Genomic DNA, 8,916 nt, shown 5'->3' on the forward strand with positions numbered 1-8,916 from the left:
CTTGCTTATCAGCCACTTTCCTTCAGTCCCTTCTGCCATCTCCTTGTCCCCCCAGTGCTGTATGGTCAAGCTTGAGGGACGCCAATCTGCAAAGAGACTTGTGGTTTTGCTCCACTGTACATCTCTTCTTGAGCTCCTCCTCAGCTTGGTGGTTACCAGAGGCTGGAGAAATTGGGTGTTGATTTCTCTGTTTGGGCAATCCCTGGCAGCTAGGACAATCCTGGAGAACAGAGTTGGGGCACATGAGAGATGTCTCCTTTGTTCATTTAAATGGCATCATCCCGCTGAGCTCATCCAGCTGAGGTGTCAGATGAGGTTTTGGCTGCTGTTGTCCTGTGAGATACCAGGTGATTGGGTTGCAGGTATGAATTGAAGATGATGTTCAAAGAAGTTTGTGTGGGTGGTCTCTCAAGAGGCAACAGAGTTAAACTGAAGGACCATGGCCAGACCAGCGCATGATGGGCAAACAGTGTGGTACCTGGTGCTGAGAACCAGGCTGGCAACCTCGTATGTCCCAAATGGCCAAATATGATGTGTTGGTCTTCGCACCACCCCTACACGTGAACAGGATGGTATCTGTGCGAGGTCACTGGGAATTACCTTGTTGGCTTTTTCCTTGCGCTGGTAGAGGTAAGATGGGATCTGCTGATGGACCTGACCTTCCAGTTTGGACAAAATGATGTTAAGCCCTGTCTATGCTGGTGTGGTGGAAGTGGGGACATGGTTTTATCTTGTGAGGCAGTTTGCGCCTTGTCCCCTGACCCAGCCAGACCTCATCACCCAAGAAACACTGGGATTAATCAACTCAGATGGAAAACTTGCTGCAGATGTAGAGATGCTCAGTGAATGATTTAGGTGAATGATGGTAGGATTGACCCTGATGAAAGCCTGTTCCTGACCATTCAAGCCAGGCCATGGTGGTTCAAGAACATTCTCTGCTTTCTTTTCTGGGCTGTTTTTCCAGGCTTTTCCAGAGTGTTACTCTGCTCCATGGTCCAGCTGTGCCTCACCCGGAGGTGGCTGCCTCTCGGTGGCAGGTGAAGTGGAGCAGTTGAAGCACCACTAGGCTGAGCCACTGTAAAATGTTCTTTATCAAAAATAAGCACTGCAAAGAATGCTGTAATTCTTTTGACTCCTCCACTTTTTTTTTTTTTTCCTATAGGAATGTTTCTGCTTTATTTTTTTAAAAATATCTCTCTTTCCAGGCTTTTGGTCCCAGCCCCACTGCCTGCGATCCCTGCGCGGTGCAGGACGAGGACTGAGTGACAGGCTAATAACCTGCTCTGGCTCTCGCTCCGAGCCCGGTGGCAGGTGTCCCAGGGCCCCTATTGAATGCCACCCTCCAAAAAAAAAAAAAAAAAAATTATCAACAATCTTCCTTCAACAATGATTTATTATTGCCATAATTTGCCTTGGTACAATGAGCTACAGAGCGTATTTCTGCACCCGGCTGACAGGGATTTGATGGCTCCAGGTTCCTATTTTATTTAGTCTCAAGCCTAATATGATTTGGTTACCCTCGCCCCCTCATTCCCGTCCCTTTCCTCCCTCCCCACCAAACCTTTTCTCATTTTGTTTTGTTTTCTACGAGTGTGTGTTTCGCATAACCCTGGGCCGGCTGACAGCGCTTGTAAAAACCAGAAGTCGATCTCGCAGTGGCTTTTCACCATTAATCAAGCTGCCTGGAATTGGAAAGTAACACTGACAGGCTTTTATCTTGGAGAGAAGGAGGATGGCAGATGTATTTTATGGTGGATGAGCCTTCACGGCTTCTATTAGACTGGGACTTCAGTGGAACAAGGTGGTGGTTTGGGGGAGGAGGGGTGCAAGGGGGGAGGAGAAGCCGGGGAGCAGCCTATAGATAAATAGATCCGTCAGTCAGGCGATGTGGAGGTCTCCAGGCGGCCAGCCATTGTAGGTGACAGAAAAGGCAATCAAAGACAAAACAAATCAAAAGGTACATCTTATCAGCAGCAGGCCAGCTGGACTTCCACCGCACTCGGAGGCCCCGCCAAGGGCAGGAGAAATTAATCGTGCTGTCGAGGCCGGAGAAATTGTCGCGGCGGAAGGTCCAAGTTCAGGCGAGCGGAGGTGGCCGGCGCTGAAGGAGAGGGAGAGCGGGGGGCGGGAGGAGAGGAGCGAGGAGCCGCCGTCCTGCCACCTCGCTCCCTCCCTCTCTCCCCCGAGCCACGGGCTCCTGACAAGAGCATTCATCGTGCGATGATAGCTCGGCACCTATGATTGGTACCTTTAATAATATAGCCCTCGCTCAGCTGTCACCCTGAAAGAACAATTTTTCCTCCCGCTTTTCCTCGATGCAAAGATACATCTGTAATGAGAAGGGTGACAGAAAGTGGGAGCGCGGGGAGCCAAGGAAAGTTTGGAAGAACATTAATCAAAAAGTGAAGCTGGAGGTGATGCCGGCTGCTCGCCGTGCCTCCGGTGCGGAACCAGCGGCGGGTTTGAAGCTCCTCCCGTGTTCCCTGGCCTGGGGCTCTTTGGGACACCCTTACAGGGGGATAGGGATCCTTCACCCACCCTTGGAGAGAATCATGGCATAGTTTGGGTGGGAAGGGGACCTTCAAAGCTCATCCAGTCCAACCGCTGCCATGAGCAGGGACACCTTCAGCTCAGGTCGCTCAGAGGCTTTGAAACCGCCCATCCTCCTGCAGGGCAGACCTGCTTGCGATGGGCGAGTAGCCCCGTGCATGTTGAGTGCTTGGTGTAAACCAGCACAAACTGTGTGCATTGGATTTACATTGGACAAGGATCTCTTTTTGCCTCCACAGAAAGAAATAGGTGGTTACAAGTCCTGCGAGTTTCCCTGCAGCGGGGACCTACTTGTGTCCTACTCGGAGTAACTGGGGCTCCATCCTTTGGATCCAGCCAGACTCAATCTGTGTCCAGTTTTGGGCCCCTCACGCCAAGCAAGCCCTGGAGGTGCTGGAGCGAGTTGAGAGAAGGGAACGGAGCTGGTGAGGGGCTGGAGCACAAGGGTGATGGGAGCGGCTGAGGGAGCTGGGGGTTCAGCTGGAGAACAGGAGCTGAGGGGAGACCTTCTGATCTCTGACCTGCCTGAAAGGAGCTTGGAGCCAGGGGGGGTCGGGCTCTGCTCCCCGGGAACAAGCGCCAGGAGCAGAGGAAACGGCCTCAAGTTGCGCCAGGGGAGGTTGAGGTTGGATGTGGGGAACAATTTCTTCCCCCAAGGGCTGTGGGGCATTGGAACAGGCTGCCCAGGGCAGTGCTGGAGTCCCCATCCCTGGAGGGGTTGGACAGACGGACATGAGGTTCTCAGGGACACGGGGCAGTGCCAGGGGTGGGTTATGGTTGGACTTAGTGATGTTGAGGGTCTCTTCCAGCCAAAATGATTCTGTGGTCCCCAACCCCATCCTTCGCAGTGCTGTGCAGAAAACGCCCGATTTCCCCAAACAAGGAGTTTTGCCTCCCAGGCTGCGCTGCCCTTGTGTCCGGGCTGCAGAGCGCCTGGGCCCTGGCCCATCGTGCTCTTATGGCTCCTCCTCCATGGAAGATGCTTGTGTGATCCCCAAAGGCTCCCCAAAGCCCTGAGTTACGGGCCACATGCGTGTGGGTTGGCTGGGGAAGTTTGGGGGGGTATATTCCACCCCCGATGTCAAGGAGACCCCAGCAGCCCCGTGGCCGTGGGCTGCAGAGAGCAGCAGGCGCAGACATCTGCGGGAGACACGGAGAGAGCTCGTGCTTGTCATATTTAAGGAACACGTCTATTTTAATTTAAGGGATAAGCAGCAACGTCCTCAAACATGGTTACCTCCTGTGGTTTTTAGCAGCTTTCCAGGCTGCCCAGCTCTGCTCTGCGGTTGTCGGTCCCTCCCTGGGACGAAGCCCTTGGGCTTGAATTCTTTAGCATTAGCATTTGGCAGTCAGTTCTCTCATTCTGCGTATTCGCTCTCTTGTACATACAACTGATTTGCTAATCTGCATCTGGTTTTGTTTTTATCCTAATAAAAGTGGGGATTATAGGCAGCTCTGGATCAAACAGGTTTGTCTGTAAAAGCTGGGGTGCTGGTCTCTGCGGTCCATCGTCTCAAATCCCAGAGGATCAGGGGGAAAGCAGGGAGGGTTAGGCAGCATCTCTGAAAGAAGTAGTTTGTTCTATATGGTTTCCAAAAACTGAGCGGTGATTACTTTCTGCCGTCTCCCCGAAAGCGGATAACTCCTGCAGACAGGAGTTGGCGGGTGTGCGAACCATATGGCTGGGATAAATGCTGGTAATAAGTGGTGGTGAAAACAGTCCTTGAGGAACATTTCCCTCATCCCTGCAGAAAAGTTGAACCCAGGGTGGATAAGCACAGCTCCCGCAGGGAAGCTGAGCTCCGGTCTGCTGCACAACCTGCTTGCTGAGCTGGTATTTAATATTGTACCGCGCCGCTCGGGCAGGTACAGAGTGTGGGAGGCAAAGCCAGGCCCAAAAATGGCCAAAATGACCTCACACAAAGTCCATCCTCACTGTCTAGATCCCCAGTAGCCTCACTGCAGTCAGTGCAGGGTTGAAGTGACATTAAGCAGAACCAAAGCTTCATTTATATAGTAAATCTGGTGAATCATAAAACAAAGCAGGTTTCAAAGCGCTTTCTTGGCGTGTGGTTAAGCTCTTGCTAACTCTAACTCTGAAGTATCAGACCAAAGAACTAGACGCCGCATGAAGTCTAACCAGAGAGGTTGTCACCTTGGGCAAGATGCATTTACACATGAGATGAGGTAATGTTTGCATCATATTTATGGTTATGGCAGAGCACAGATACATTGCAGTATTTTGATTGCTTTTGCAGATGGGATCAAATTGTCCCTTAATCGCATTAAAGAAATCAGGTTACAAGCTGGCTGCTGTAGCGCCATTCCACTAAGATGATTATGAACAATTTGGTTCTGTCTGCAAATGTCTTAATGAAATGGGGAAACTACTCAACGTAGTTGAATTTGCAGTGTGGAAATGACTTGGTCTTTGGTCTCCTGCTCTTCCCAGTAGACAAGACCAATCTCTGGCTCTTGTAACTTCCCCCAGCACTGAAGGTCACAGGGTAGCAAACCCCCCTCCAGCCTCCCCATGCTCTGTCTGAAGTTCTTCCTCTGCTGCCCAGCAGCAAGCGGAGCCCCTGCCACACGTGGGCATTGGGAGAGCTCAGAGACCCCAAAACGATCGTCTCTGCTCCTCTCTGGCTCCTGACGTGGCAGGAGCTGAACTGTGCGCAGGTCGTTGCCCCCACCGCTGTGTCCACCGTTGCCCCGCGGGGTGTTCTTGATCCCGCTCCTGCTGGAGAGGGGCTGCGATTCCCTGTCAGACAATGGGAAATAATTTCACTATGGTTGAGTTTTTCCTGGCCGACCTGAAACCCTTCAGCTGGCCAGAGCTCTCGCTCTTTCCCTCACCAGCAAAGGTCAGCACAGACTCTTTGAGCTTTTGCTGGCGTGTCTTGGCAGTACCTCTCCCACCTCCTTGCAGTCTGCGTGTGATGGCTGGTGGACGTCAGAACCAGGAGCCTATTGCAAAAGCCAGCATGACACCAGACCGTGGAAACCACAGAGGGGTTTTTTTAACAGGATGCTTCAGCCTACCAAGCATGTGTGTTTTCCTCCCCCAAATGTAGTTTCTAGTGTCAGAAGGTCTGTTTCAGGAGCTGGGACAGCCAGTCCCCAGGAATGTCCGCTGCTAAGAGCTGCGTTAGACACCAACATACTGCCCATCTTCCCTGGAAAGACTGGAAGCTTTGCAGGAGAGAAATCAGCCCTTGCTGTGCGGGCACACGGCATCCCGGGCAGCGGAGCTGTGGCCCCAGCTGGGACCTCCAGCCAGAACCAGGAAAGAAATCACAGAAATAGCATGTGCTTGGCAGATGTCCGACTGCGGCCAGACACGAGGTTACTAGACAGCGTTAAAAACCTTTTCTCATAGGCTTCATCTTTGTTGCGGTGCTCTGGGGCTCAGTTCGGTCACCTGAAGATGGGCCTGGAGATGCCTCCAGGTCATCTGCAGGGGGTTGGCAGCTGAGACACGCGGAGCAGCATCTGTCCGCTTCTGCGTGAGCCTCATCATTACATGTTGTGGTGTTGTAGGTGGCTGCTACTGTCCTTTGGCAATGTCTTCGCTTTTGCGCGTGAGCCTGGAGTGCTTTGTGATATGGCAATGCTGGTCTCACTGTTCTTGACCGCAGCCTTGGTTTTATTTGGGGTCCCCGGGAAGTCGCAGGTTTCCCTGGAAGTAAAATCCGTTTTGTCATCCAAAATGACAACATGCTCAATACCTGCCAGTTACCACCATTGTTTTTGAGGGGGAATAATAGCCTGGGACAGAAAACAGCAAGCTGGGCTTCAAGGGGATGAATTATTGACCCAGAACACAAGAATGACAGTCACAAGCACGCTGAGCCCCCCGTCAGGCAGAGCTTGTCCTGGCCGGGGGAGCCCAGTGCAGTGGGGAACTGGAGGGCTGGAGCTCCAGGATCGGGGGATCCGGCACCAGCTTCATCTGGAAGTTGGGGCATTCACATGTTTTTACTGAGGCTGCTTTCGACAGCCCCCGGGGCTTCCACCTTCCCACGGGAGACGGGATCCACGCGGGGCTGTGGGATCTGTGGCCACGGCGAGCAGGCTGTAAAAACTCGGGTTGTGCCATTCCCCGCTTTTCATTGCAGACGCAGGAATGTGAGTTTTCTTTCCTTGGAAAAGAAAAAGCATCAGCTGCGTGTGTTGAGAGGCAGATGTGAGCGTGCTCTTTGCTTCCTTGCTGTACCCGCGCCCCTTCCTGTGCCTGGTTTCTGATCTGAAACGTGCTCGAGTCTCTCCTTTCTCCTTGTTTGCTTGGTTTTACACCAGAAAACCGTCGCGGGCTCCGCTGGCTGCTGGCAGAGGCACGAGGCTGTAAACCAGTGGAGAGGGGCAGCTGTGCCTGGTTTGGAAGTCGGGGCTGGGAGCCCAGCAGAGCCGCACAGGCTGCGCAGGTACATGGGCAAGTGAGCAGCGTTAGGGCCTCTCCCTTTGGGAGTCTTTAATTGGCACCCCCAAAAATCCCCCGAGTGATGGTGGTTGAAAATGTTGTTTGTAATAAAAATAAATTAGTTCTTAGTTTGCAGTGTTTAGAGGGAGAAAAGTCAGCTCTTTCCCTGGCCTGCTCACTTTATCAAAATCTTCCCACTAAATAAATTCTGCCCGCTCCCAGGGTATCGGTGCTGTCGCTTTGCCTGGTGTTACTGAGTCACTTGGACACATAGAATTCAAATATGTACAATGATGTGCAGGCTCCAAAGCTGTTAATCAGCAGAGATCTGGACAGTGACCTGAGAGCCCGAAGTGCATTTATACCCAGCTCCCGCATTAACAGAGAGCTGGGCACTTGCACTTGTTCCTTTTAAAGGTACCGAGATGTCAGGCAGGAAAAGCTCATGTTTGCCTCTGGGCACTCTGAGGTGTGATGAGAACAGTGGAGTTTAAAATCAACTGCTGGTAATGACTTGATTCCCAGAGTATCCTCTGCCAAAACAAGAAAGAAGCGTTGTTGGTTACCCCAGATTTTTAAAGAGTGAAGGCCAATGCGAGAAGGGAATCACGGCATTTTTCCATTGAGAGCATCTGGATCAGTTTTTGAGGTGGGAAGTTTTTAGGATGTGGATGCTCTCGTGTTTTCTTGACATCAGTGGTGTCCTGGCTGGGGCCATTTTCAGAGTATCTCCCATTTTTCTTAATTCTGTTTTAGATGCTTTTGGCCACACGAGACCTAAAGATGCGGCAATTTCTGACCTCAGGATGCGTAAAGAGGGGGAATCAACTTTCAGGTGCTACCAGACCGTGGCATCTGCATAGGAGGCACGTACACAGGATTTATACGTACCCGCTGTCTCGGAGCAGGATCCGAGTGCGGCACCGCTCCGCGTCGAGAGGAAATCACAGCTTATAATATTCAACCAGTTACTATAACCCCCACCCACCCCAGGTTTAATATTAGAACTATTTTTCACGTTGAAACCGAAATAGTACAAAATATGGGCTTGCTGTAATTGTTGTTAGATTATGTGTCACCCTGATAAGATGTAACAAATATTTTCCTACACAGCAGGGCCCGTTTCCCTGCGAGTAATGGATGGAGAAACTTCTCACAGTGTGCAGGCAATCGGTCGTAAAACTTCGCTTAGAAGATTAATGCATTAGGTGCAACCTTTGCGGAAAATAGGGAGAAAAGAATTAAAATTATAGTTTGTTCTTTCATGTTTAATATTAATAACCAAACTTATTTGGTGGGAATGTTCCTGGCTGCCTGTGCCTTCCCACTTCGAGGGGCAGCTTTGTGCCAAATAAGTATTTCTATTTTTTTTTGTTTTAAAAGATCCTTCATCGCGAGCTGTTGTATGTGGTGCGGCGGTTCTTTCAACAGAACTATTTTTATCGGTAATATGAAAGACTATTTTCATGGGCAGAGCTTTGACATCAATAAGTCTGCCGGACGTCACTTAATAGGCCAGATAAACATTTGCTCGCCATTTAGCGTAGAAGGATTTTCCCTTTATATCGCAGCTTTACGTCTTTTGTAGACACTAAATGGCTGTGAGAGGGATGGCGCCCTGGGACAGAGCTCCCGTGCGGGGCAGAGATGGGGAAGGGGCTTTTTTGCTGCTGTACAAACATTGACGTGTGGAAGGGAAAACCGAGGCCCGTTTGGTTGGGAGCTGTGTTGCACCGAGTCGGGTCCCCCAGCAGCAGAACCAGGGGCTCAGGAGCACATCAGGAGGTGACACCAGCCCTGACTGTTAGAAGGGCCAGTGCTCTGACGTGGGCTGCAGCTGACTGGGCAGATCTCAGGATGGTCTTCATGACAAAGTAATGATTAGATATGTCTATTTTTAATTGCTCAAGGTGTGGGAAAAATGGCAGTTTAGATTGATTGCTGCT

This window comes from Caloenas nicobarica, chromosome 11 (genome assembly GCF_036013445.1).
Source record: "Caloenas nicobarica isolate bCalNic1 chromosome 11, bCalNic1.hap1, whole genome shotgun sequence".
In the NCBI taxonomy this organism is placed as follows: domain Eukaryota; kingdom Metazoa; phylum Chordata; class Aves; order Columbiformes; family Columbidae; genus Caloenas; species Caloenas nicobarica.